This window comes from Cynocephalus volans, chromosome 6 (assembly GCF_027409185.1).
Source record: "Cynocephalus volans isolate mCynVol1 chromosome 6, mCynVol1.pri, whole genome shotgun sequence".
Taxonomy (NCBI): domain Eukaryota; kingdom Metazoa; phylum Chordata; class Mammalia; order Dermoptera; family Cynocephalidae; genus Cynocephalus; species Cynocephalus volans.
In genome coordinates this window covers 162,746,888-162,773,602 of record NC_084465.1, presented here as the reverse complement: position 1 = coordinate 162,773,602, position 26,715 = coordinate 162,746,888, and the positions used below count along the sequence as shown (strand labels likewise).

Sequence of the window (26,715 nt, the reverse complement as noted above, 5' to 3'; positions counted from 1 at the left end):
GGGGGGTGTATGTATTCAGGGACTGAGCATATTTGCACATGTGTGTTTGTCCATAGGTGTGGAAGAGTTGTGTGTGTGTGTCTGTTCGAGTAGAAGGATTGTTGGTGTCCTTGTTTTTTGTGTGTTTGTATCTGAGCATGCAGGATGTGTATTCATGGGCAGTCTGTGTGTACAAGGGGTTTGTAAATATATCAAGACTTTTAGGGGTCCTCTGTGTCCATTCTGAAATGCAATATTTGCAAAATTTGTTTGTGTTGCTTGCATGGGTGTCCTCAGTGTTTATGAGGTGGACTTATTGTTTGTGGCTATGTGTATATTTGAGTTTATGGGGCTTATGTGTTTTGTATTCTGGAAGACGTGGGAGTTTCAGAGTCTGTGTTTGGAAACAGAAGCTGTGTAGGTTGTGTATGCCTTCAGGAACTGTAGAGCATGTGTATGTTAGAGCTGTGAAATATCTCATTTGATGGCCATGTCTCTGAGAGCAGGTTGCAAGATTTCCACTCATTCACTCAGTCTTTTAGTGACATCTGGCTTCCCCTTGACAAGTATATCTGACTATCCCACAGTGTTAGTGATCACAAGAATGTGTGAAATGATGACGTACCTACTGCGGAAGATTGCTGGGTGTGTAGACGGTGTACAGTGGATAGACTGGTGTAGACTTTTATTTCAGTTCATTTTCTATGTCTAGTGACGTGTCCAAGAGATTGGTTTTAGCGTCAAAACTGAACTACTTCTCTTTCTCCACTTGTTCTTCAGACATCATCTTTCAGTGGCAAGTGTAGGTACAGAGGCAGCCTTCCTTAAAACTTGATTATTAATTAATTAATCTTATCTCGTGACCACTGAAGTAATGCCATGGAAGAATGTGCCCATGCTCAAGCTTGCTCACGTGATTGCTTGGCTTGGTAGCTAGGACTGTTTCTCAGTTTTTGCCAGTTTGTGAATATGATCAGTGGATACAAAGCCTAGGAATATCGATCTGATGTTTAATTTTGTCTGATATTTTTAACATCCCTGCCTAAGCCACTATAGCCACTACATGTGGTTGACCTCATTCCTGAGAGTCCAGTTTTACTTTCTCTGTGCAGAACTGCTCCCATGATCAAATGTATTCTAATGGATTTTCGAAATATGAAACTAAAGTGCTATTTTTTTAAAAAATTGGTAAATAAGACTGTTACTTTTACACTTTAGCCTGTCTTTCAAAAGCAATAGGATACTTGCAACTATGTAATGTACACGTAAACCATTCTTAACTGCAAGCCTCTCTCAGGTTCTCCTGGGTGCGGTATGTGCTGCTGGTCACCAGTTTCTGATAGATGCTGCCTGAGGTTCCACTGCTCTGTGCCCTGTGCCACCAGCTCCCTGCCCCCTACTCCCTGCCCACTGTCCCCTCTAGCTCTGCCCACCCCGGAAGGCCCTGAGCTTTTTGCACTGGGTTCTGCTTGATTCTGACCTTTCATTCTACTCCACCGACCCAGCCCTTCCCCACTGACTTGGGGTCCCTTGTGGACCACAGCTATGTGGTTTCTGCAGGCGAGTGCAGGGAGAATGGTCCACTTACCTCCGTTTCCTGCCCTTCTCCTGCAAGGTGGCACTGATCAGAAACTGTTGTTCAAGAGTCTATTAATGGCTCTTCTAGTGCACTCATGTCTTTCACTCTCTGGACAGGCCAAACGTAGTTTGCTTGATAGAACCCAGTGCCCATGGTTGTGTTGGATTCTAGGTCTGTTCCCTTGAAAAGACTGGGAGGTCTGGCTTATGTCAGTGTTTCTCCAAAATTCTTGCCATTCTCCTAGTCAGTAAAAAGTTTTCTGAGCATGTGGCTACAATATATGTATATTTATTTCTTTGTAAATTCATACAGTGTGGTTGTATGACTTACATGTATGACAAAAGCTTATACTCATATATGTGTGTATGTACGTATTTTTAAAAATGAGATGGAAAAGAATGTAAATGGAAGTTCTAATATTTATTTTCTGTAGCCCAGTGTACTGTCTTCTTCCCTTCTGCTGCTGAGCCCCCAACACAGGGCCCCACGATCAATGAGCTTCCATGCTTATCAGGTGCAGATGTTGGATGGGGTGTTGGGAGCAAAGTAGGGGCGGCCTCTATAGGACTTGGATTTTGGATACTTTTGCCTCCACTCCTCAATATCAGTGATGACTGCATTGAATAGCAGGTGGATGAAGGATTCACAGAAAGGTGCACGTTTCACGATGGGAGTCGTTCCCAAAGAGAGAAGTGGAGCCCACTGCACTGCACAGTTGTTCGTGGGAAGTAAGAAAGGCAGATTTCCTTTGCTTGTTTTCTTTTTAAACCATACAATGGTTAAATATAACAGACTGCTATCAAGAAGAATCCCCATACTCTGAAATATGTTATCTAAATAGTAAAGTGACTTTTTTTTGTTTTGGCTGAAGTAGTAATGTGTACCATGACCTGGGGTTGGAGACAGAATTTCCTCCAGGGATCTCACCTGGCTGGTCTATTGAAAGGACAGTTTCTTATAGGTTGTAGTTTTGGCCTGAGTCAGCAGATGTGGAAACTGAGTATCTCTGTGGTTTGGAGAATGTCTCTGTGACTCAGGGTCCCCATTTGTTAATTAGGTGAGTAGGCTGGAGAAAAGACTTAAAGCATGATCAGTGTTTGATAATGGCTCTTCCTCCTCCATCTTCCTCCTCTCTCTCCTTTTCTATTTCCACTTCTCCTGCTCCTTTCCTCACCGTCTTTATCTGAAGTCGCTGGTGAGTCCACAGCCAGGGATTGGTGTTTAGGAGGTGAGGAAGTGGTGAAGGGCAGGGTCGTGCCTGAGCAAAAGAAGGAGGTAACAGCATGCAGTGCTGCCTTGGTTCATACTTAAATTATGCACAGATCTTTCTGACGGTGTCCTGGCCATGGTGAACAGACCTAGACCTGTGTGTCCTTCCTGATGTACCTTCTGCAAATTGTTTCATCAGACGGCCTAGTGGGAGCCCTTCCAGCTTTTGTAGCCTATAAAATATGTAGTTATTTGAGGGGCAGGGGTATCTCAGCTTCTTATAATACTGAGAAAAGTTTAGGAGAACATAATCTGGGTTTTTTTTGTTTTTTTTTTCCAGAAAATATTTCTGCTGGTAATTGTGTTTCGGTTCATTCTCCATTCCAAGGGGGATAAGAGTGACTACAGAACCTTACAAACCACATTTCCCTTATATTATTACTTCTATAAAAACATTCTGTCCCACAGTTCTTGAAAGTAAAAGAAAAAACAAGACCCCAGGATATTAATGCGTCTAATCCAGAGGGCCAGTTAAAGCAAAATAAAAATGTAACAAAGCTTAGATGGAAGAGCTGTGTCACTCATGTGTTTTTTAACAGGATGAGATGAGGCCATCATGTTTTTCTGTGAAAGGCACTAGCTTTTCCCAAATCCTCATCTGTTTGTCGGAGTTACATTATTTTGTACCTTTTTGTAGAATTTAGCTTCCTCTTATTTGAAGACATGGTTTAGGAATATGGGCTGTTACTTCCAAAAGGAAAGTACCTTTTTCATGATTGTGGGAGGATGTGGGTGTGGAGGTCCATAGGAAGGTGCTGAGTTATTCTGGTTAGTATTTTACTATGTAGTATTTACTGATTCGACATTAGAGGGCGTTCCTGGCCACTTGTCATAGTTCTGTAATTCAGTAACATAATAAGAAAATTTCACACAGAGAGAAAAGAAAACTTCAGAAAATGAATAGCTATAATTTTAAAGCATGTATTATTGCCTGAGTATGCTTTATTCTTAATTTAAAAGAATAAAGGGGCTGACCATTTTTAGCTCAGTTGGTTAAAGCACCGGTGTCAAAAACACCAGGGTCAGGGATTTGGATCTCTGTACTGGCCAGCCACCAAAAAATAAACAAATTACTAATTAAATAGGTAAATATACACCCACAGATCCCTCGCTTCAGTTTGTTTCCATCTCAGGGAAGGAACCGTGATGCTGTCATAGCTGTGGGTAATCAAAGAGAATTAACCAGAGGCATGTATTTGGTATCTGTTTTTTATTTTGCTTTTACGAAGTCAAGGGCAACAGGACTCTCATCAAGATTGAGAAATATATAGTCTCAACTAGGTACATAATTTCAAGTGTTAGTTGTATAGTGAGACCTTTGATTATTAATTATAATAAAAATGCAGATTAAATGTACATTTTCTTTCATTAAACAGGTGTTTAAATTCCAGTTCTAAAGTAATAGAAGGAAGGTATGTGTCTATCACTGATTAACTGGTATATTTTCTAAAATTTCAAAATTATTTTAATCAGTGTGTCCTTTTTGTCCGACTGTAGTGAATATAAAACACAACCTGACTTCCAGAGTCTTGGAAAACATGTATTTCTTGGAATTATTTTAAAAAATAAACCTTCTGAATAATCCAGCAGTTTAAGCTATGTTAGCCAAACCTTAGGATTTGGTCATATTCTGGAAACAAGTGTAGTACCATTTGAGTGTATTACCAAATTTTAAGGAGCAAAATAAACACTATCATTTAATTATTTGATATCATCAAGCAATAAGTATCAATTTGCCAGAGAATGTAATACGGACATTGCCAGAAAAATGTCTCCTGTGTGAAAAAGCTTCGTGTGTTTGATAACGTAGCTTGTTTCATTTAATATAAAGCAAACCTCACACACCTGACGCCAGCTGTTATGTGCAAAATAATGTGCGAGTTATACAGCCCCCAGGAGTGAGTGTGAGTGAGAGGCATCTCTGCTGGGCCATTCTGTTCCTGGAGTCCCTTTGCCGAGGACTCCAGTTTTCCTTTTTCCAAAGTAAAGTCAGTCATTTAAAGTGCAGGGACTTGTGCACTGAGAATGTGTGGTCCCTGATGCCATTTGACTAGATGATAACTAACAATTGAACAAATAAGATATTTTCCCTCAGATAGTGCAGAGATTTGCTCATTTTCAAAGTTTGTGGTTCTCTAAATTGTGGGTCAGAGACACTCAAGCTAATGAAAATCTGTGAAGAAAAGGATTTTTACAGATTTACACATGAAATAAAGATACATGAGTGTTTCTCAGGGAAGCATAGCTGATGGTCTCCCTTTTTTGTGGCCAGTTTCCTAAGTGCTTTCAGATCCACTGGGAAGAACGTGTCCCTGGGTAGCTGCTTAAGCTCCTTAGAATGGATGTGAGGTCTCTGGGAGGACTCTGTGTAAATTCTCTGTGAAGGTCTCTGTGGGTCTCTGTCAGAGGCCTCTGTGGAGGTCTCTAAGTTGGGTCTCAGTTGTCCCTCAGTTGTAGCTGTCAGAGGTCTCTGCAGAGGTCTCTCAGTCGGGTGTCTGTTAGAGGTCTCTGAGGGTTTCTGTCGGAGGTCTCTGGAGGATCTCTGTTGGAGGTCTCTCTCGGGTCAATATTAGAAGTCTCTGGAAGGTCTTTATCACAGGTCTCTACTGGTGCCTTTTTGGCTGCAGACCCAGACCCACAATTGGCTCTATCATCGTGGGTCTGCCTCGGAGGCCGCCTGCGTCATGGCATGAGTGGACCCTGCCTCAGGCAAGCCTGTAGCATCTACTCCCTTCCACCTGGCGCCATCACGTCCCCGGTGGTGTACTAATGGGCGTAGGCACAGTGCCATCCCTTGTCCTCTGCTGCAGCCCCTCCTGGAGTGGGACCATCCCCCACGGAGTGGTGCCCACAGGGCTCAAGCCATAACCCCGGGAGGTGGTGCCACCTCACCCTACCCTGGGCTGCCAGAGAGGCAACAGCACTGTTGCCGAGGGACAGCTGAGAGTGGCACTCGTGGCCTGGCCCTGGTCTGCCCTCAGTGGACAGGTCACCCCTGCCCCTCATGGGCACAGCGCTGTCTATAGGTCTGGCAGCCAGGGGTACTTGCAGTATGACCCCAGGCCAGCTGCTGCACCCTGTAAGTTCCCGCCTGTCCCATGGGCACAGTTCTGGGCCCTGCGCACATATGAAGGTGACCAGACCGTGAGTGATGTGAATGACCAGTGCAGGCTGTCCCCTGTGGTCAGCGCCTCCTTTCAAGATGCTTCAGAGGACAGGGTGAGGTCCTCAGATGGACCATTGGAAATGATCATCCCTGGCCTGGCCCTCTGAGACGAAGGTGGCCTTCCCAGGCCTGTGACCCTGGAGCTAGAGCAGAGACACTGGCGTGTGCAGGGTGAGCCTGGCCTTGACGTGTCCCCTCCAGGCCTATGGACGGGGTGGGACATGTGCCAGGATGGTGTCCCCAGGCCATGCAGCTCTTTCCTTGGCTATGAGCTGCACTGTTCTCCCACATCCCACCCTCGGTCCTTTGTGTGCCACTACGGAATGTTACTGCACACACGGTCATTCCAAGGGGATGTGGCAGGTGGACCAGGCAGGGGCAGTCAGGTGCTACTGGAGTCCAGTCCTGCTGCTCTGGACAGGAAGGGTGATGTGCCATGTCGTGTCACCCAGGTGCGCTGAGCGTGGTAGGCAGGGCCCATCTCTGTCCCCAGTCACAGGAGAGAGGGACCCAGGGCAGGCAAGTGTGTCCCCCCCCCCCAGAGTTCCAAGGTCACGGTTCTCCCTCTGGATTTGGGGCCCGCACTGCCCCCCACCAAACTTTGTGAGCTTACGTTGTGATGGGTGAGGCTATTCAGCTCTGACATTCCAGGCCAAGGAGAATCATCCTCTGTGGACCCATCCCCTACAGCACAGCAAGTTCAAGGTCAAGGGAAAGCAGGGGAGATGGTCTTCACAGGGTTTGGTCATCCTGACAAGTAATGGTCACGTCATGAAAACAAGGTGAAGGGAGGGACTCCAAGGTGAGGGTGGGTGTGCAAGGCCACAGTCAGCCTCCCGCAGGTCCAGTCCCTTCTAGAGGCTGCACTCAGAAAGAGCTGACCCATTCCCTTAGCCCCACAGGGCACAGACAGAGCCAGTACCTCTGAGGAGGAAAAACATATATTAGGAAACAGTGCATATCTTGGGAGGAAGAAGTCCTCAACACACAGAGGGACTGGTGACTTGGGGGGAAACAGATTTTTTCTGTGTGGGCTGAAGGTTTTCTGGGGAAAAACCTTTCTCACCAGGAAACAGGTGAGAAGCATGATCTGGTTGACCAGACGAGACACCTCTGAAGACGACAGTGTCTAGGCCAGTGAATGGAGCGGCCCAAGGCTCTCACCAGCAGTGGCCTATGCTGGCAGGGACAGGCTGGTGACACACGCTCCCTGGGAAGTGAGGCCCAAGTGCTGTCCCCATCTCTGTGCTTGACTGGATGGCTGTGACTCACTGGGGTGGCATGGTGACTGTAGGCCATACCTCTCATCACTGCTCTTTGCTCTGGTGTCGGAAGGACCCCTGTGGTGGCTGGAACACCCTCCCACTGGGGCTGTCGAGGCAGAAAGTTCATGGTGAAGCCCCATTTTCTCCTCTAGAATCTGTCCAACAGTGGTCATGAGTGCCTGGGCTTCAGCCTTGCCGTTGTCCACAGACAGTCCACTTGGGACTGGTCCCTGGCTCCAGGTGGCGGCTGGTGTGGGCTTGACTTTTTGCAGGGGATCTATGTGCCCTTTGCTTTTTTTATTGGGGAAAGTCCAATGCAGAAAGCGCCTCATCCTTTTCTTGAAGTGGCTTTCTGGGGATGCCTGTCCCTTCTCTGGCAGGAGCAGGGAGGACTGGCTACTTAAGGACTCTACTGACTCCGTGTCCTGGGAAGCAGGGCTTAGTTCTGTGAGCGTTTGTTCATGCCTTCCTTGCGTGGGACTCCTGCGGCCCTCTCTCTTGCCAATACGGCCAAACATCTTGCTCAGGCTTTTCCATAGGTTCTGAAATTTTGGGCTCCTGGGCTCCTCCTGCCCCTGGCTGCTCTGTCCCCTTGATAAGAAGTCACATGCCCCCTGGGAATCTGATGTATCGCTGCTGGACATGCTCTGGAAGCTAGACAGAGAGGCCTGAGTAGACAAGATGTTGTTACCAGATGGGGTCTTTGTCTTGTATGCAGACCTCTGGGCTTCTTTACACACAGGCAAGGGACCAGGGTGAGGACTACGCTGGGTGGAAACTGACGTTTTTGCTGCCACCTTGTCTCCTGGATCTTTGTGAGGAGGTTCTCCCGGGACATTGGCAGCCTCAGGTATGGATTTGGCACCAGATTCACTGGTACCTGATGAGAGAAAGGCAGGCTGTGGAAGGGAGAAAGGTTGAGCTTTTTGTACCTTAAGAAGTTGTAGGGGCTTGTGAACCTTGAGGGTCTGTCTCCTCTCATGGCTTTCCTGAAACCTTTTAATATGAGCTTCCAGCACCTGTCGAGTGTGCACATCAAGGAAGGAGAGCTGCTGGGAGGTGTTCACGTGAGACTCCTCGCCCTCGGAGGGCGCTAGATTTCCACTTTCCATGTGAATGTTTGAGTTTTCCAGAGACGAGAGATGGCCATTAGTGAGACTGGGATGATGAACACCCTCAGGGAACATGCCCTCGTTGATCTCTCCCAGTTTTCTGTGCAAACGGACTTCTACGATATCTTCTAGATACTTCATTTCTGGGCTTCTTGGTGAATCCTTTCCTGAGTCACTTCCCAATAGCCTCATCCAGTCCCTTTCTGACTTTTTCTCAGTGTTGGCCCCTGGAACCTTCCGTGAGTTGCTTTCCAAAGCCCTGGGTAGATCTTCTAGGACCCTCCATAGACTGTGTTTTGGATTGTTGCTTGGGATCTTCCCAAGCTGGAATTTGGCTGGGCCCTTGAATTCCATTTTCTGCATGTTCTGGCTGCTCCCACCTATAAACACAGAGGACCCGTGCCTGTCCTTTACCTGAGAAATCCCTGGGAATTCATCCCGAGGCTGTATCAGGTCTGGAGATATGTGGGGCCTGGCGGACAGTCTGCAGCACTGCTGTGTAAACCTGTGTTGAAGGTCCTGAGGCTGTATCCGGTCTGGAGACAAGTGGGGTCTGGGGAACAGTCCACAGCAGTGCGGCGTGAACGTCTGCTGAAGGTCCTGACGCTGTATCAGGTCTGGAGACACGTGGGGCCTGGGGGACAGTCCACAGCAGTGCTGTGTGAAGCTCTGTTGAAGGTGTTCCTCCAGTTGCTCCTGGAGCTCAGGGATGAAGAAGTCCCCTGGGAGGAGGTAGACTGACTCATGGTCCTGGAAGGCCTCACTGTTGGGGGTGAGTTGGCTACATGCTTCCCGAGGCTTCTTGACCACACAGGGTAAATCCCTCTGACTTTCTTGTTCCTTCCCCAAAAGGTGACATTCCAGGCATTGGATGGAAGTTGGGATAAGAAGCTGGGCCTTCTGCTGGTTTGTAGGGCAAGGTGCTCCCTGGGCCACAATCTGTGGTGAGTAGCACGGTGGGATGGAGAGATAGGATGAGGTGTGGGGCTGGCTGTGGGTGTCAGCCAGAGGTGAGGGCTGGGACAGTGGCAAGGCTCGAGCTAGAGGTTGGGGTTGGGCCACAGGGAGGGACCAAAGCTGTGGCTGGAAAGTTTGTGGAGATGGTTGACTCTGAATTTGTATGAGAAAGGAATGAAAGAGTTCATTGAATAAAAGAGAGGGAAACTCCAGTGGAGAACCAGAGACCCTGACTGTAGCCGCCAGGGAGTCACTGTGCAGAAAGAAGAGGCCCCAGATGAGCTGGCTGCTTTTGTACTGTAAATGGCCCTGCAACTCCTTGGGACCAGATAGCTGCTGAGGACTGGGCAGCTGCTCTGGTTTGTCTTTCATGCTCCCGAAGAGTTGTGGAGTTCTGTCATCCTGCTCATCACCCAGTGATTTGAATGTATTCCCCAGAGAATCCCAGGAACGGTCTGATTTCTTCTTTTCTTTCTCTTTCCATGAATGCAGTTCTTTTCTCTTGGTGATTATTATGACCAGTAGCTTATCGATGTTGGAGTTGATCAAAGTGGGGCCACCAGGCTCTGTCTGCCTGTGTGTGGGGTCTCCCCAGAATGAGGCCTCTGGTAGCCTGAGTGAAAAATATTCTTGCTGGGATTGGCCATGTGACAAGGTGAGGAAACACAAGTCCTTGGCAGTCAGCTCCCACCAGGAGCGAGCTGAGATGGGACAGCTCAGGTAACCAAGGCTCAAGATCACTGGGCCGGAAAAAGTCAACCAGCTGCTGTTATTTTGACACAAGCTCTGTGGGATGGAGCCCAGCAGGAGTGCCATCCAGTGACCCTGAGAAATAGCCAGGCAATAGACTGGTGGAGGCAGATGGGAGGCCACAGGGTCTGGGGGTTGTGATGGGGGAGAGGCAAGCACGAGTGGCCAGGTTGAGAACTTGTTGAGGGGAAGCAAAGGCTCTGGTGCCTGAGAGGCACTCAGGGGTGAGTGTAACCCAAAAGTAACCAGTGAGGTTGTCGGGCCTGGTGACAGGGTGGAGGCCACAGGACTCTCTCCTCTGGTGGAGGCCAGAGGAGTCTCGGCCAAAGGAGCAGGGGCAGCAAGTGGGGACAAGGTGACGGGAGCAGAATCTTCCACATTCTCCCTGCACGGCTGGTGGGCTCTGGCAGGTGCTGGTTTGCACACCTTAGCTGGAGGGTCAGGGATCTCCGCTAGGTGGCTGCAGGAGACAAGAGGCAGGTGTTGTAGCCAGGAGCAGAGGGGCCAGGAGTGGCACCTGCACCCAGGTCCCCTCCAGTGCCCATGCACTGGCTTCACAAAGCTCCTGCCACCCCTGCCCCAGGACTTTAGTCACATCCCATCCTCTTCCTTGGACTCCCATCCCAAGTTAGTATGAGGCCCTGGGGTCACATCATAAGCCCTGGTAGGAAGGAGGACATGAGAGAAAAGGGGAACGTTCCTCACCTTTGCTGACGTGAGATCAGGCCCCGATCCTCATTCGGTTCTCCCAGGCCATCTCTACAGGCTGAAATCAGGAGACTGGGTTATGGTGGAGGGAGGGGTCTGGGGATCTCACAGGAGATTTAGTGGAATGTTCTTTAGGGCACACCTTAGGAAATTGGACCGTGGAGCCCCAGCATCAGTATCCAAGGCTATGAGATCTTGGGCAGTGATAGTAAGGGGCATGGATTGGCATCTCTTTGTCGTTTACAGGGTGCTTCCAAGTCCAGTAGCACCCCATGGTCTTCACAACCACCCTCTGGGATAGGAAGGACAGGGTCATCTCAAAGAGGAATCAGCCTTGGCAAATTTAAGCAGCATGCGCACAGTTGGGCCCGAGGCCCCACCTCCAGATCCAGGCATTGTTGGTCCACTAACCCCCACTCCTGGCCCTGCTGGGCAGCACCCCTTCCCTGGCCCACCGTGGCTTCCTTCCCGGCCCAGAATTTGAGAAGTACCCCAGGTTCTGATCTCCTTCCCAGGACCCTCCCTATCAGGCCTCTGTAACGACATCCTCAGAGGTGTGTCCCTTGTTGCTCAGGGACAGTGTGCGAGGTCAAGTTACCTCCAGGGCTCCAGCAGAAGGGCAGAGCTTTCCCTTGCAGAGGGCCACTGTTCCTGCTCCTGCTGCTCCTTGTCTCCACCTGATGCTGAGAGACAAAAGAGGAGAGGCTAGGATGAAAATGTTTCCTGTTTTCCTTCTGTGAAAAATGCAAAGAGGAACTTTCTATGTGAGATCCACTGTGGTTGTCCTCAGTTCCTCTGGAAACCCACAGGCTAGACCTGCATGTTAGCTGCCAGGTAGGATTCTGCCTCCAAAGGCTGGAGTCACCTCCAGCCTCTGATGGGAGGCTGTCAAGGGCCCAGCAAGGCCCCCATAAGAGCCCAACGGAGATAAGACTTGGCCTGAGGTGCCTGCTGTAGGAAGGGACTGATGAGCCAGCGCTCAGGGCCCATCTTCCCACGGAGATCTCAGCTCTCTCAGCAATCCCATCCTCAGCTGCTGAGTCTTGGTATTTGGCCTTGCCCTGGCCCCTCCAGCTCAGCAGCACAGCTGGTCTGAGAGCTTTGGACAGAAACCCTAGTGCCCACTCTCACCCCTGCCCCGCCCCGCCTGTCCCTAGAAGGATGGTGTTCTAATCTTTCCTGACATTTCCCATCTCAGGAGTCTCTGGGTGATTTGGAAAAGTGGAAATAGTAGTAAGAAGTAAAGGGAGATTCACTGTCTGTCGAGTCTGGGCAGAGGGTTGCTTACCTTCCTCATGTTCCTCAGTTTCCTTTGTGGTGGTGAGGATGGATCCTTCTGGGTACAGGGGGGTAACAGGAGGAAGTGCCTCAGCCCACCCAGGAAGGCAAGGGTGATATCCACCTCCCAGGAAGTGGAGCTGGGGCTCAGCCATGTGGCACGGACGCTATTCAGAGTGAAGAGAAAATTCTCCATCTTCTGAATCACACTGCTGCCCTCAGGCAACTGAGCTTAGGGCCGAGGCCTGCATCACAGAGCTGTGGCCTCATCACAAAGGGCTCCTGAGGGTGGGGGAGGGGTAAAAAGAGGAAGAGGCTGAACCACAGCCCCTCCCCTCCCCTCCCCCCTACCCCCGCAGGTCCATCCATCCTCCTGGGCCTTCTAGATCCCTCCTTCCAACTCCGCCTGCTCAACCTGTCACAGTTAAACCTCATCAATATCTGTTTTTCCTCTTGAAACCCAGATATTGCTTGTTTCTTCCGAGATCTCTGCTTGAGCTCCATCAGTTTCACAGTTTTTGCAAATTCGTAGTTGTCCCTGAAATTTTCATTTCCTAGGGATTGTTACTCTCAAGATCTCCTGTACCTGCAACCTCTATTTTTCCACATAATATGTTCTTGCCTTCCATTAACTCAGACATAGAACTTAAATTTCTTTTATACTTTTGGCTTATTCGAATAAAATTTTTATAATTTTTGTAGCAATTCATCTTTAGTATCTTCAGCTAGAGGGACTTAAAAAATATTACAAAAATTCAGAAGGCTAAATAAGTATAAAAATTGAAATAATGAAAGCTTCAAAGAATTTTTTTATATATTTCTAGAATTTTTGCTTCTAAACCCAATTGAAATTAACTTCACAAGAAATTTTCGAACATTTTGTACACGCAAAGGCATGCACGCATGCACGCAGACACACACACACACACACACACACACACACACACACACGCACAGTTTGATAAATCAATCCAGTATTTTCAAATGTAAGAATCAAGCATGTCTTTCAGTTCCAAGGATTTCCTTTAGTATTTCTTGTAAGGTAGGACTGCTAGCATCACGTTTTTTAGTATTTGTTTATTTGGGAATTTTTTTATTTTGCCTTCATTTTAAAGGGTCAATGTTTTGGACATGGAATCCTTGGCTGACAATTTTTTTTTCTTTGAGCTTTAAAACTGCCATCTCACTACCTTCTCCCCATTGTTTCTGATCAGAAGTCAGGGGTGAACCTTATTGTGCTCCTTTGTAGAAGGAGAGAATTTTTTTGTCTAGCTGCTTTCAAGATTCTCTCTGTCTTTCCACAGTTTGACTATGATGTGTCTAGGAGTGGATGTATTTGTTTTAATTTTATTAAGGGTAAACATTGACTTTATAGAATAGCGCTTTAAGTCAAATTTGGTAAGTTTTAAGCTGTTATTTCTGGAAGTGTTTTTCCCTTTTCTCTTCTTTCTTTCTGAGACTCATTTTCCACATACGTTGTGGTGCTCAATGATGTCTCAGGTTATTTTTCTTCAATCACGTTTCTCTTTGTTCTTCAGATCGTGCAGTTGCTCTTAATGCATCTTCAAGTTTACTGATTCTTTCTTCTGCCACCTCAGATTTGCTGTTACATCCCTCAGTGAGAGTTTTACTTGTGATTATACTTTTCAATGGCAAAATTTCTATTTTTTTAACAAATAATTTCTAGGGTTTCTGTGTTTGTTGAGCCGTTGTCATTCCACTTTCTTTTGGTCATTACTTATGGTTTCCTTTACTTCCTTTAAGTACTTACACTCGCTACTTTGACGTCTTTATTTGCCAAATACAACACCTGGGTACACTTAAAGACAGTTTGTGCTAATCATTTTTTATTGTTGCTCCACACGAGTATGGATAAATATTTCCTTGTTTCTTTTATGTTTTGTGAATTCTCATTTAACACTGGATGTGTTAGATAAAATATTGTAGCAACTCTGCATTCTGATTTTTACCTCCTGAGAGTCGTTGTTATTGTTTTGTTTGTTGAGTAACTTGCCTGTAGTAAATCTGTGAATTCTGTTAGCAATGTATAGCCACAGGGGTCTCTGCTCAAATTTTTGTTCTGTTTTTCTTGTCAGGCATGGCTTCCCAGGAGTTAATCCTTTATCTGCATGCATGGTACTCGGTCAACAGCTGTGTGAATTTGTGCACAGACACCTTGAGTCAGTGAATTTGCCACTATTTGCTGATGATCTGTGTGTGGACAGGGAGTACATTCAGAATCCCAGTGTCCCTGGCTGTGCTTTCTACCGGGCTCTCCTCCTGCTTTGTCTTCTCTGCACACAAACTCAGCTCCAGCATTAGTCAGGGACGTATGGGTGGTTTGGGCAGGAACTCGTCTTTGATGAGACTAGTGGAGATGCTGGTCCTTCCTGTTGGTTTGCAGCAAATCACCAATTTGTCTGAAAATTCTCCAAATCATATGAGTCCCTCTGGCTGTGACAGCAGAGCTGCTGGCTTCCTGGCTTTCCCCAGCCCGACTGAACTACCAAACCAACAGAGCTGGGGCCTGCGGGCACTGTTAGCAGACCCCGAGGGAATACCACAGTCTTGAATTGTTCTGACTTGTAGTTCAGTAGTTGTCATGAGTCATCACTTCTTAGTTTATTGGGCTGTTTTGGTCAATTACCAGAATACTGAATTTGGTCAATTTCAGAATACTGAACTTGTTGCTTTTGACAATTTTGTCCAGCTTTATACTTGCTCTTTGGGAAGAGAATTTGTTGACATCTTTCATCTCATCACCCAAAAGTAGTGTTCCCCATGGGTACCCCATCCTGATGTTGTGTTTTTCTTCATAGACTTTCTTTTTTAGAGCCATTTTGGGGTCACAGCAAAATGGAGCAGTAAGGACAGAGAGTTCCCACTTTATACTTGGTCTTTGGGGAGAGAGTTTGCTGGTATCTTTAATCTCCTCATCCAAAACTAGTGTTCTTCATAGGTACCCCATCCTGCTGTGATTACTATAACACCAAAGTAATTGACAGTGATTTTTCGAGTTAGCACAAAAATCAAGAAATAGCAATCAAATAAAAAGACCAACCTTCTAATCATATTATTCATGGTGCTTAATACATGATATTACACTTATAAAAATTATCTTATATTTATTTTACATTTATATTTGAACAGCATATATTAATCTAGTTGTTTTTTGTGGGTGATTTAGTATACATTTATCTCTCAAATTTAAATACAAACACACACATATGAAATAAAATCTCACTAGGTCTGCACTATTAGTTAATTAAAATATGAAAATTAAATCAGGATCTGTTCCATACAGTTGGACTTCAAACACGATTTGATTCTCCTGATTTATTTTTCAAGGAGTTGTCCATACGTAAAAGCTTTTTTCAAATTAGTTTACATTCTCTCTCTCTCTCTTCATTTCCACCTGTCCTCCTCCCTCCTTGTTTCTTTCCTTTTTTCTTCCCACAAATGTTCACATAAGCCTTCCATATACCAGACCATTTTAGGTGCTTGGAATACATTGGAAACAAAAGTGCTTACACATATCACATTCTGACCACAGTTAAATCTTTCCCATCAGGAGAGTTCCACTTCCATAATGGCAGTTGAGAAGCTCTGCAGGCCTGTTCCCAGTGAAACAAAAATAACAGCTGAAAATCAGGAAAAGCATAATTTAAAGTTTCTGGAAGTTGCCCTATGAGCATTCAATAAACATTTATTGAAGAAAAGTCTATGCAGTCTTAGTAAGAACTGGAAGACTCTGTGGTTCTTGAGCCAGAACTCATTCGCTTTATTTCCTGTGTCCCCCAGGTGAGGAGGTAGGGGTGTATGGCCGGAAAGTTGGGTCTCCCTTTCCCCTCTGCTCTCAGTCAAGGGATATGGAATCTGACCAAGCATTTTTCATCACCTCCTGATCTGTGTCACAGACACTAAGTTTCTGGCAAGTGTGGTGAGGGGTTGGGTGCTTCCTTCCTCCACCCAGGCCCTGCTTATAGAACAGAGCACTGTCCTAGGCATGGTAGACTGAGAATAGGGTGACCCAACCACTCTGTCCCAGCTTGCTCATTGGGCCAAGCATCCATGCTTGGAGAAGCAGATGTAAGCCAAAAAGGCCACATTGGCATTCTCATGAAGGGAGGAAGTCAGTCCACCTTCAGCGGTGGAGACATGACTCGGTCAGCCTGTCCCAAGGGGAGGCAGTCCACAAAAACAAAGGGCTCTCCCCAGAAGAACTGATTTTGTTTGAAAAAGACTATGGGGAAGTTCAGACTTGAGAGCAGTCTGAAAAATCGTAGAGATTTTGTAGTTAAGTGACTAAGGGGAGACTGGACACTCTATGACAATAACAAGCTGAACTAAACCAGAGAGAACCTGGGGAAAAGACAGTCAGTAAGAATCCTACTGGGATCAGGTCAGACCTCCAAGAGTGACTTCACAGACTCTCCCAGCAAAGGGTCGCAAGTTTTATTAGATAAGACAGCAGAGGAGTTTTATTATGATGTCTGTAGGTATATATTTCTTTTTATTTACTCAGCTTGGAATTCTTAGGTCTCATTGAATCTGTGGAGGGATGTCTTTCATTAGTTATAAAAAATTTGCAGGCATTATCTTTTCAAGTATTTCTGCTACTCCCTTTTTCCCCATTTCCGTCTGAGAGTCAATTTAAATGCATGTTAGATCTTTTCAGTCTCTTACCATCTCCATGCTTCATTCTGGATGCTTTCATCTGATGATCTCTTTGTTCACTAAATTTTTAACAAGATAAACCTGCTATTAATCCTACTCATTAAGTTTATTGTATTTTTTTTCCCTTCTGGACTATGTGGTTCTTTGATAGTTCTCTGCCAGAGTTTTCAATATTATGTTTTAATTTTTTGAATATAGTAATTATAGCTACTTTGTTTTTTGTTTTTCTTTTTTGGTGGCTGGTCAGTATGGAGATCCAAATCCTTGATGTTGGTGTTTTGGGTTTCATCTAATAATTTCATCTTTTCATGTGCCATTCTTCTCCTTACTTGAAAGTATGATTTTGCAGTACCTGGCAGCCCTATGGGTCTGTTTTTCTCTTGTCTTATTTGTCGTTTCTGCTGGTTTTTATTCATTTTTGTCTCCTTTTGGGCCTAGTTTCTGTGTGTGTTTGCATGCATGCACATCAAGTAGATTACATTTTAAGTATTGGTTGACTAATTTGGAATCTAGGATATTATTTCCAGAAAGGAATTGTGCTTGCTTCTGCCAGGCATCTGAGGGAGTGGGCAGACTGGGATCTCCTTGGTTCAGTTTGAAGGGATAAAGATGAGTTGACATTTAGCTATACTACACTTCTAAGAAAGTGGCTGTTTCCCTTTCCCTGAGCTTCTAAGTTCAACAATTGAGGATCCAACTGAAAGTGAGATGGATTTACCAGTTCCCCTGTCCCCCTGTCTCCTTTCTTTGCCAAGCTGTCCTCCTGTCAGCTGCTGATAGTGTTTGGATGTGTTGTCCCCTCAAAACTCATATCGAAATCTGATCCCCAGTGTGGCAATGTTTGGAGCTATATAGGTCATGGGGTGTGGATCTCTCATGAATAGATCAATGCCCTGAGGGTGGGTAGTGAGTGACTTCTTGCTCTGTTAGTTCCCTGAGAGCTGTTTGTTTAAAGGACCCTGGCACCTCCTCTCTCTCTCTCTTGCTTCCTCTCTCACCATGTGATCTTGTACCTTGCAGCTGGCTGCCTGCTGCTTTCCACCATGAGTAGAAGCAGCCCGAGGCTTGCACCAGATGCAGCTGTCCCGGAATCGTAAGCCAAATAAACCTCTTTTTCTTTATAAACTACTCACTTTCAGTATTCTGTTGCAAGCAACAAAAACGTACTAATACAGAAAATTCATACTGAGCTTGGGATGTTGCTGTACAGATCCCTGAACGTGTGGAAGTGGCTTTGGAACTGAGTAACAGGCAAAGTTTGGAGGAGTTGGAGCACTCAGAAGAAGACAAAAAGATAATGGAAAGTTGAAACGTCTTTGAGGTTGACTAAATGGTTGTGACCAGCATGCTGAAAAAAATGTGGTTAGTAAGGGCCATTCTGAGAAGATCTCTGGTGTAAATGAGAAGGGACTTAGTGGAAACTGAGGTAATGATCATCCTTAGTATGAACTGTCAAGGAATGTGGCCGCATTGTGTCCATGCCCTAGGACTTTGTGGAAGGTGGAAGTCAAGAGATTGGAACCAGAATATGTGGGAGAAGAAATTTCTAAGCAGCAAAGAATTCAGACAGCTGTGTGGCAACTTGTAACAGCCTTTGCTCAGTTATGGCAGCAAAGGCATGACGGAAAGCCAGAATGTATACTTAAAGGGAAGCAAAGCAGAGAGATTTGGAAAACTTGGAGCCTGGCCATGTGGTAGAGAATGAGAGAACATATTCAGGAGAAAAATCCAGTGGTGCAGCAGAGGGACTGATTACTGAAGACATTAGCATGGCTGTGGTGCTAATAGCCAAGACAATGGGAGAAAAGCCATGAAGGCATTTCAAAACTCTGGAAGCGTGCCCCTCCCATCACAAGCCCAGAGGCCCAGGAGGACCAAATTGTTCTTGAGGACAGACCCTGGGTGCCACTGCTCTCAGGAAGCTGCCCCCTGCATCCCGGCCCGCTGTGGCAAGAGCAGCCCTACCTCAAGTTGCCCCAAGTTTGGTTTGTGCAACAGCTCTTTAGAGCACAATCCGGAAATCTTGATGGTGTCCACGTGGTGTTAAATTTGCAAGGGAGCAGAACCTGATAGCAATGGAGGCATGGCAGCCTCTACCCAGATTTCAGAGGATGTATGGGAAAACCTGGATCCCAGGCAGAGACCTGCCACAGGGATGGATCCTCTGCAGAAGCTATGTACTAGAGCAATGCAGAGCAGAAATGTGGGGTCAGAACCCCCACAGAGAACCCCCAGCAGGGCATTGTCTACTGGAGCCAAGGGAGCTGGGCTGCCACCAGGACCCCAGAACTGTGGGGCCACTGGCAGCATGCAATGCCCGCCTGGAAAAGCTGCAGGTACCAACGCAGCCCAGTGAGCCATGGAGGTAGGGCTGCCGAAGGCTTTCGGGGCCCAAATCCCCCATTGTGCCCAGGATGCAGGACTTGGAGGCATAGATTATTTTGGAGCTTTAAGATTTAATGTGTGCCCTGCTGGGGTTTGGACTTGTTTGGGGCCTGTTTCTCTTTCTGACCTCTTCCTCCCTTTTGGAATGGGAATATGTCCCCAATGTCTGTTCCACTATTGTATCTTGGGAGTAGATAAATTTGTTTTCGAATTTTACAAGTTCACAGCTGGAAAGAGTTTTGCCTTTTGTCTCATGAGACTTTGGACTTTAAGTTGCTGGTGGAACAAGCTAAGACTTTTGGGACTGTTGGGGTAGAATGATTGTATTTTGTACATGAGAAGGACATGAGTATGTGAGAAGGACGAGTTTTTTAGGGCCAGAGGTGGGCTGCTAGAGTTTGGATATGTTGTGCTCAAAGCTCAAGTTGAAATCTGATCCCCAGTGGCAGTGTTGGGAATTTTTTAAGTCATGGGGGTGTGGATCTCTCATGAATAAATTAACACCCCAGGAGCGGGTAGTGAGTGAGTTCTTGCTCTGTTGGTTCCTGTGAGATCTGGTTGTTAAAAGGGCCTTGCACCTCCCCTCTCTTTCTTCCTTTCTCACTGTGGGATCTTGAACCCTCTAGCTGGCTGCATGCTGCTTTCCACCATGAGTAGAAGCAGTCTGAGGCCCTTGTCAGATGCACCTGTCCCAGAATCTTGAGCCAAATAAACATCTTTTCATTGTATGTTACCCACTTTCAGGTGTTCTGTTACAAGCAACAGAAATGGACTAAGACAGCTGCCCTTAACATTTGATGTGGCAGGGTTAAGCTGCCCTTAATATCTTTATTCCTAAAACGTAACAAAGGTGATCCCAGAGTGCCCACTCCCTCAGGTGCTTGGCCAAAGCAAGTACAGGTCCTCTCTGGGAATATCATCCTAGACCCCAAATTATTCAAGCTGTCTTTAAAACGAAATCCACTAGATGTGCACGCACGCACACACACACACACACACACACACTGTCTCACACACACACACACTCACATACACGGTTGCTTTTAGGAATAAAAGTGAATCCAAATGCAGGGTTTCCCTCCCTAGGTCCTGCCTCAGTGATGCTTCATGATCTTTTATGTTCTGTGATGCTTTTAAGCATATGTCCAGTGTGTGTATGTTCAAGTCTCTGTCATTGAAGTTTGTAGTATCAAATCAAGAAAATAGTGGAAAAGAACCTCCTTTGTCTCTTTGACATACTCCAATAAATAGTCTTTGATGGCTTCCTTGCTTCTGCTAGGGAACAAGATGTTCCAAGTGACTCATATATTTTCTGCGCCTGACCTGGAATTAGCCATTTCTGTGAGAAACTCTGGTTCCTGGTAGTTTTTCTAGGGGTGTTCTTTTAAATTTTATTTTGATTTTGTAGCTGTCAGGATTGTCTAAATTACTAGTCCATTTTTAGCAGGAGTTGGCTATTCTTTACATGATGTTTGCAGGCGGTCTTTACAAAACTATCAAGGACCTGGAGGGATTGCTTGTTATTCATGGTTTTAGGCAGAGGTGGTTATGGTATGGACCTTTGGCCAATCTGGTGAAACCTATGGATATCTTTCCCCCCCGTAGGCTTCTCATCTTCTGGTAACCACCTCTCTACACTCCCATGAGATCAACTTTTTTAGATTTCCCCGTAGGGGTGGGTCATGAAGTATTTGTCCTTCTGTTTGTGTCTTATTTCACTTAACACAGTTCCTCCAGCTTCATCTGCATTGTTGCAAATGATAGGATTTCATTCTTTTTTATGGCTGAGTAGTACTCCTTTGTGTATACTACATTGTCTTTATCCAGTCATCCACTGATGGCACTTAGGTCAATTCCATATCTTGGCTATGGTGCTTAGTGCTGCAGTAAATATGGGAGTGCAGATATCTTTCAGACATACTGATTTCATTTTCGTTGGGGATACAGTGGTTCTCCCTTATCCTTGGGGGATATGTTCCAAAACCCCCAGTGGATGTCTGAAAGCGCAGATAGTACCAAAGCCTGTATACATCCTGTCCTTTTTCCTACAAATATATACCTATGCTAAAGTTGAATTTATAAATTAGATGCAGTAAGAGATTAATATGAATAATAAAACAGCACAATTATAACAATGTAGTGTAGTAAAAATTATGTGAATGTGGCCTCTCTCTTTCTCAAGCTATTTTATTGTACTGTACACACGTATTTTCAGACCTTGGTTGACTGTAGGTAACTGAAACTGTGGAAAGTGAAAGCATGGATAAGGGGAGACTGTTGTATACCTAGTAGTGCAGTTGCTGGATCCAAAGTAAATGTTTCTTCTATCATACATGTGTAATCCTCGTGATAACAATTTTAAGACAACTTGTTGACAGCCCAAACTTCAGTTTATTTTTGACATGTTTGGCTTTTGTGTACTTCTCCATTAGTGATGCAGTATTTTTGCTTAGACAGCTTTAGAAATCTTTTTTTTGACATATATGTATATATAAAGCACTGTTTAGTGATAGCAGCTGGCAACCGATATTTTGATATGTAGCTTCTACATTGTGGCTATTACTGCTTTCGTATTTGAAATGTTGAATATTCATTTCTCAATCTCTTTGGAGACAAATACATTGCCATTGATTTTTTTGTGGAGCCCTACTTCCTTATGGGAGAAATCTACGTGTTTATTTTTAAAGTAGAAAAATTTGTCTCAGCAATGCTACTTTGCAGTCTGTATGACCTTGACTATTTATTTTAACTTCTGTGCTGCAGTATGTCAGAAGACAAAATTGCAACACTTTAGTTTAAAGATATTAATTGGCTTTTATTTGTGACTCTAGAATTGGGCAACACCTCATTCCATCCAATAGACTGAGTGTTTCAGTGAGCTGAGAAGAGGAGGTTGGCTTTCTAGATGGAATAGGTCTACAGAAAGCAGGAACAAGAAAAATCAGATTGGTTGTTTCAAAATTATTTTCCTTGTAAAGGTTAGAACAGAGGGGACTCCCTTATCATCCTGCTTAAAACTGGCCTGTTTGGGGATTTAGCTATTATCTCTGTCACCTGATTTCTTGGTAGGTTAGATAAAGAGCTTAGTTGTGGCTTAGTGGCATGGAACTTCAGCATGAGTAACTCCATTTCGATTTGGTGTATTGGGCCTAGTGCAGGAGCTCAGTCCAAACCTTAGCTTCCTGTGACCCCATCTTCTTGTCACCCTACTCCCTATATGAGTGGGGGGAGGTGACACAGCTGCCCCAGCACATCCATCAGGGTGTGACATCTCAGGACGTGGGGCTCCCATGGGCTATCCTGAGCACAGCTTCTCACAAGCCCTTTCCAGCAACTACTTCAGCTTCACCGACTGGGTCTGGCTGAATAGGCAAACACATATTTGGAGCTAGAAAGTCCCATTCTGGGCTGGCTGGTTAGTGCAGTTGGTTAGAGGGCGGTGTTATAACACCGAGGTCAAGGATTCAGATCCCCATACCATCCAGCCAGTCTCCCCTCCCCCACCCCCCAAAAGTCTCATTTCTGAGGCGTATACTTTAGAAGTTTTTTTTTCCCTTGAGAAACTTTCCCAAATATAACCCGTCAACCAACCCCTGACAACAAGTAGATGTGATGTGTAATTAACAGTTTTACTGAAATAAATTGTAAAACCTGATTGTGAAATCTTTAAGTTCTCCTAATATCTCTATTACAGTCATACGCTATTCAATTCTAAATGTATATGTTATAAAACTTGAGTTTAAATTCATGGGTGCGTGAACCTTAATTTGATTTAGAATGCTTTTTAAGCTGGCTGGCTGATCTCATCTGTGCAGACAGTCACTTGTACGTGTATATTCGGCATCCTTTATGTCTCTTTCATTTAACAGGTGCCCTTACTGGGAAGAACACGGCGAGAATCCTGGCCCTGGCCCCTTCGCTCCCTGTCAAGCATCAGAGCCTGTTCATTGGCTCTAACTTGGCAGGGGGCGGGGCCTCCCAGAGCAGCTGTCCGTCTTGAGCGGAGCCAGGCCCCGCCCCGTCGCGCCTGCGCAGTGCGTCCGTTGGCGCCAGGAGCCTGGGCTGTAGAGCAGTTGCAGTTCGGCAGGAACGCTGCTGTGCAGCGGCGAGTCCTGGGAACAGCAGCAGCAGCAGGCGGCGGCGGCGGCGGAGCAGACGCGGGGACGGCGGCGCGCTTGGGGGTCTGCGGACGGCGGTCTCGATGGCGGGCAGGTGAGGCCCATGCGGGGCGGGCATGGGCTGTGAGGGGCTTGGGCAGCCGGGGGCGCCGGTGCGGCCGGGGACTGAGGTGAGCGCGGTGGCGCGGGCCCGGCGGCGCATTGTCCGGCGGGCGGCGCTCGCTCATCGCCCCCTGCGGGCCGGGCCGCAGCTTGTCCAGGGCGGGCACGTGTTCCTGTGTCCGCCGGCCCCACCCGTGCCTGCCCCACCGTCCCGGTCCAGGTTTCCCCGGCCCTCCGCGTGCGCGTTTTGTTCCGAGGCGGGCGGGGGGGTCGGCGCAGCCAGGCTCGGGTCAGGCGAAAGGGCCAGTGCAGGGTCCGGCCGGTTAGGTCGGTTGTTTAGAGTCGGGCCTTGTGACACCAGAAGGGCCAGTACAGTTGATCCTTCATACCTGCGGGTCCTGTATCCACAGTATGGATACAGCCAACCGCAGACCAGGAATATTAATAAGTAAATAAAAAGTAATACGAATAAAACAGCCAGTATAGATAGTATAACAACCATTTATGTAACATTTACATTGTATTAGGTCTTATATGTAATGTAGAAACGATTTATCTAGAAATGATTAAAAGTGTGTAAATGCCATTTGATTTAAGGGGTTTGAACATCCACGGATTTGGGGTGGGGGGTGCGGGGGTGGCCTGGAAACAATCCCCTGCAGATACTGAGGAAGAAATTTATATGCCTCAGTCATCTCTTTATGCTTAATTTAACATTTTTTTAAAAAAAGATTTGGGTTGATACTAGAATTTCACTGGTACTATTTTTGGTAGTACCTATAGTGACCAATTCAGAACAAATAACAGTGTAGGATTTCAGTAACTTACTTTTGGAAAATCTAAAGCAGTGTTGCTTAAGGTGGCGTTCTTTGTGATAATAGTTGTAAGAGATGCTACAAGGAAAAAAAATGGGTCCTTGGTCAAATAAGTTTGGGGTATAATGCTGTCCTTTCCTTGTCCTCTTAGGGTCACAGTTCACTTTACCATATTGGAGGATTTTGTCACAGAACCCTTTTTGGTTTTGGTGTGATCTCTATGAATACCCAGGAAATCCAGGAAACAGCAGATGTTCCCCAGAACAGCCATTATGAACTGTTGTCATTGGTGTCCTTATAGGGTGTCTTGTCTTAGATAATGGTTCCTCTCCTTTGTGAACTGAGAGGTCCAGAAGTTGATGTGGTTTGTGTGTGCCTGTGCATTTCATGGGTAGTACTCAAATTTTTCTCTTACCTTATGGATAAGCTATAAGTTGAAGTCTAGAAGGAATTTAATTCCAGTGTTTTAATTTCCAAGTGACTTACCTGATTGCGCAGATAGTTTTACAAGTTTACTGGTTGCACTCCTTAATTGTTAGCATTTTCCCCTAGAGTGTTAAAATATGTGGGGGAAAAAGGTTAGTGCTGTTTCTGAAGAGCTTGTCATGTGGATTATTAAGAAGCTGAAAATAGTATCTTTGGGCACTTCTTCCGGGTTAGCTGTTAGCAGAATCTTAATTTGCTGAGAAAGAGGATTTAAATGTAAATGCTCCTTTATATTTATTGGGTGCTTAATTAAATATATTTTCTTTTCCTTTTCCAGGGGTGAAAAGAAGTTAGAAGAAGAAATCAACTATTTTGCCCAAGCATTTTGTTCAATTTGGAAGACATGACATTGAGAAAAGAATGGGGACTGTGGAGTTAGAAGTGGAGTCAGTATGGCCTTTCAGGTAGGGACAATCTGGGTGGAAATGGAGCTCCACTCCTTCCTGGTCCAAAGCCACGTTGCTGATTTATAGCCACATGGCCTTTTTAAACCCTCAGTTCCTTAGTTGTAAACTGGGGTTAAACCTATCATATAAGGCTATTTTGAGAATTAGATGAAATTCTGATCTGTAGAATTCCCGGTACACTTCCTCAAATACAGCAGCTGGTGCCAGTAGATGTTGATTTCCTTCCCCTTTCAACTTTAGAACTTTGCTGTAGTTATTAGCATGATTTTTTTTTTTCATGTTGAAGTAAATATTTTGCTTAGTTGTGACTCAGTATTCAATCCAATTTAATTTTAAGTTAAATTTTGACTGGGTGTCTACTTTATGTCCTTAAAATTGCCATAAGTCCTTTCTAGGACAAGTTACATATAAATTAAATGATACATAAAGATGTATCCTTAACACCTTTTAGTCTGATAGGGAAGATACACATGCATATAGTGAAGGAATTCTGTGCTGAAGGGTGTCTGGGAAGAGAAGGTGGTGCTATATTTTAGGGTCCAGAATTTTAGAGTAGGAAAGAAGTCCAGGTGGAGAGGACAGCAGGAATGGAAGTGTGAAAAGAGAGCTGAAGAGGCATACTGAGATTTGAATCCCAGCCAAAAGAGAACTGCTGTCATCTTTTACTCTTCCAGTGTGAGTGTGTTCCTCTGTGATACGGGGTGAGAACGCCTGCCTCCTCAGGCGTAAGCTTCAATGAGATAAAGTGATTAATAGGGCTCCTGGCATATAGTAAGTGGCCAGTTGATATTGATGGTGATGTTCCCACTGCTAACACCACCTGCACTTTCATATGGCTGGTCTGTCTAGGGATGAATTTGGGGCCAGGTTTTAAATTCTACATGTCACATTAAGGTGGTTGATGTTTATTCTATAGGTAGAGAGAAGCCATTGAAAGTCAGGGACAGGATTAGACCCATGTTTTAAAACAGTATGAGGGGTGAGTTAGAGGAATCTTCCAGTTTAGGATCCTAGTCTTCAGAGTCTGGCCAAGTAGTGAAGTGGACAGTCATTTGAGGCAGGGAGAATTGGTCTGGACTGAAAATGTTAAATATTATATTAAATATTTATGTGCTTTTCTTGTGGAGGAGGGATCCATTAAACATGGATGTTATACAAATTTTGAGAGAGTAAACGAAGAGACTAGTAAGGTATGTTTGATACCACTTGAGATGTTTTTAGGTTGTAGTTTAAGTAGGTTTAATGTTGGACCTATTTGGAAATGATGTAACTAATTGTGTCCTATAGTGTTAGGTTCAGTGAGATGGAGAAAAGGGAGAGACAGAGAGAAAGAGAGACAGAGAGAGACCTGAGCCAGGTGCGTCAGGAGAGACTGAGCCAGATCAGTTCCCCTGAACTAAGGAAAGCAGGGGTTTTATAAGACTTTTAGGGAGGGTTCGGAGTAATGGGCAATTTTGAAATCATTTGTTTGCAAGGTGACATAGACCTTGTGGTTCGATAACATCTGGTAGGTTAAGTCATAGGCTCCTGATTAGCCACTATCTCTGTACAAAACGTTCCAGCTCAAAGTCGCCTAGACACAGCCCGCAGGACGTTCCCTTAATGATAACAGTAATGTTTACCCCTTCCCAGGAGAGGAATCTCAGTTCCCAGAAAAGAAAG

The 26,715-nt window shown here is 45.6% G+C and overlaps 1 long non-coding RNA gene across 1 annotated transcript in view; it reads left to right on the top strand.

The window, feature by feature from the left end:
• LOC134379954 (uncharacterized) overlaps window positions 1-26,715 on the top strand; it is a 159,654-nt gene that overhangs the window by 28,948 nt on the left and 103,991 nt on the right. Inside the window, exons 3-4 of the long non-coding RNA XR_010023847.1 lie at window positions 22,995-23,337; window positions 24,924-25,050. This is a non-coding gene — a long non-coding RNA (uncharacterized LOC134379954). The remainder of the gene's footprint in view (window positions 1-22,994; window positions 23,338-24,923; window positions 25,051-26,715) is intronic.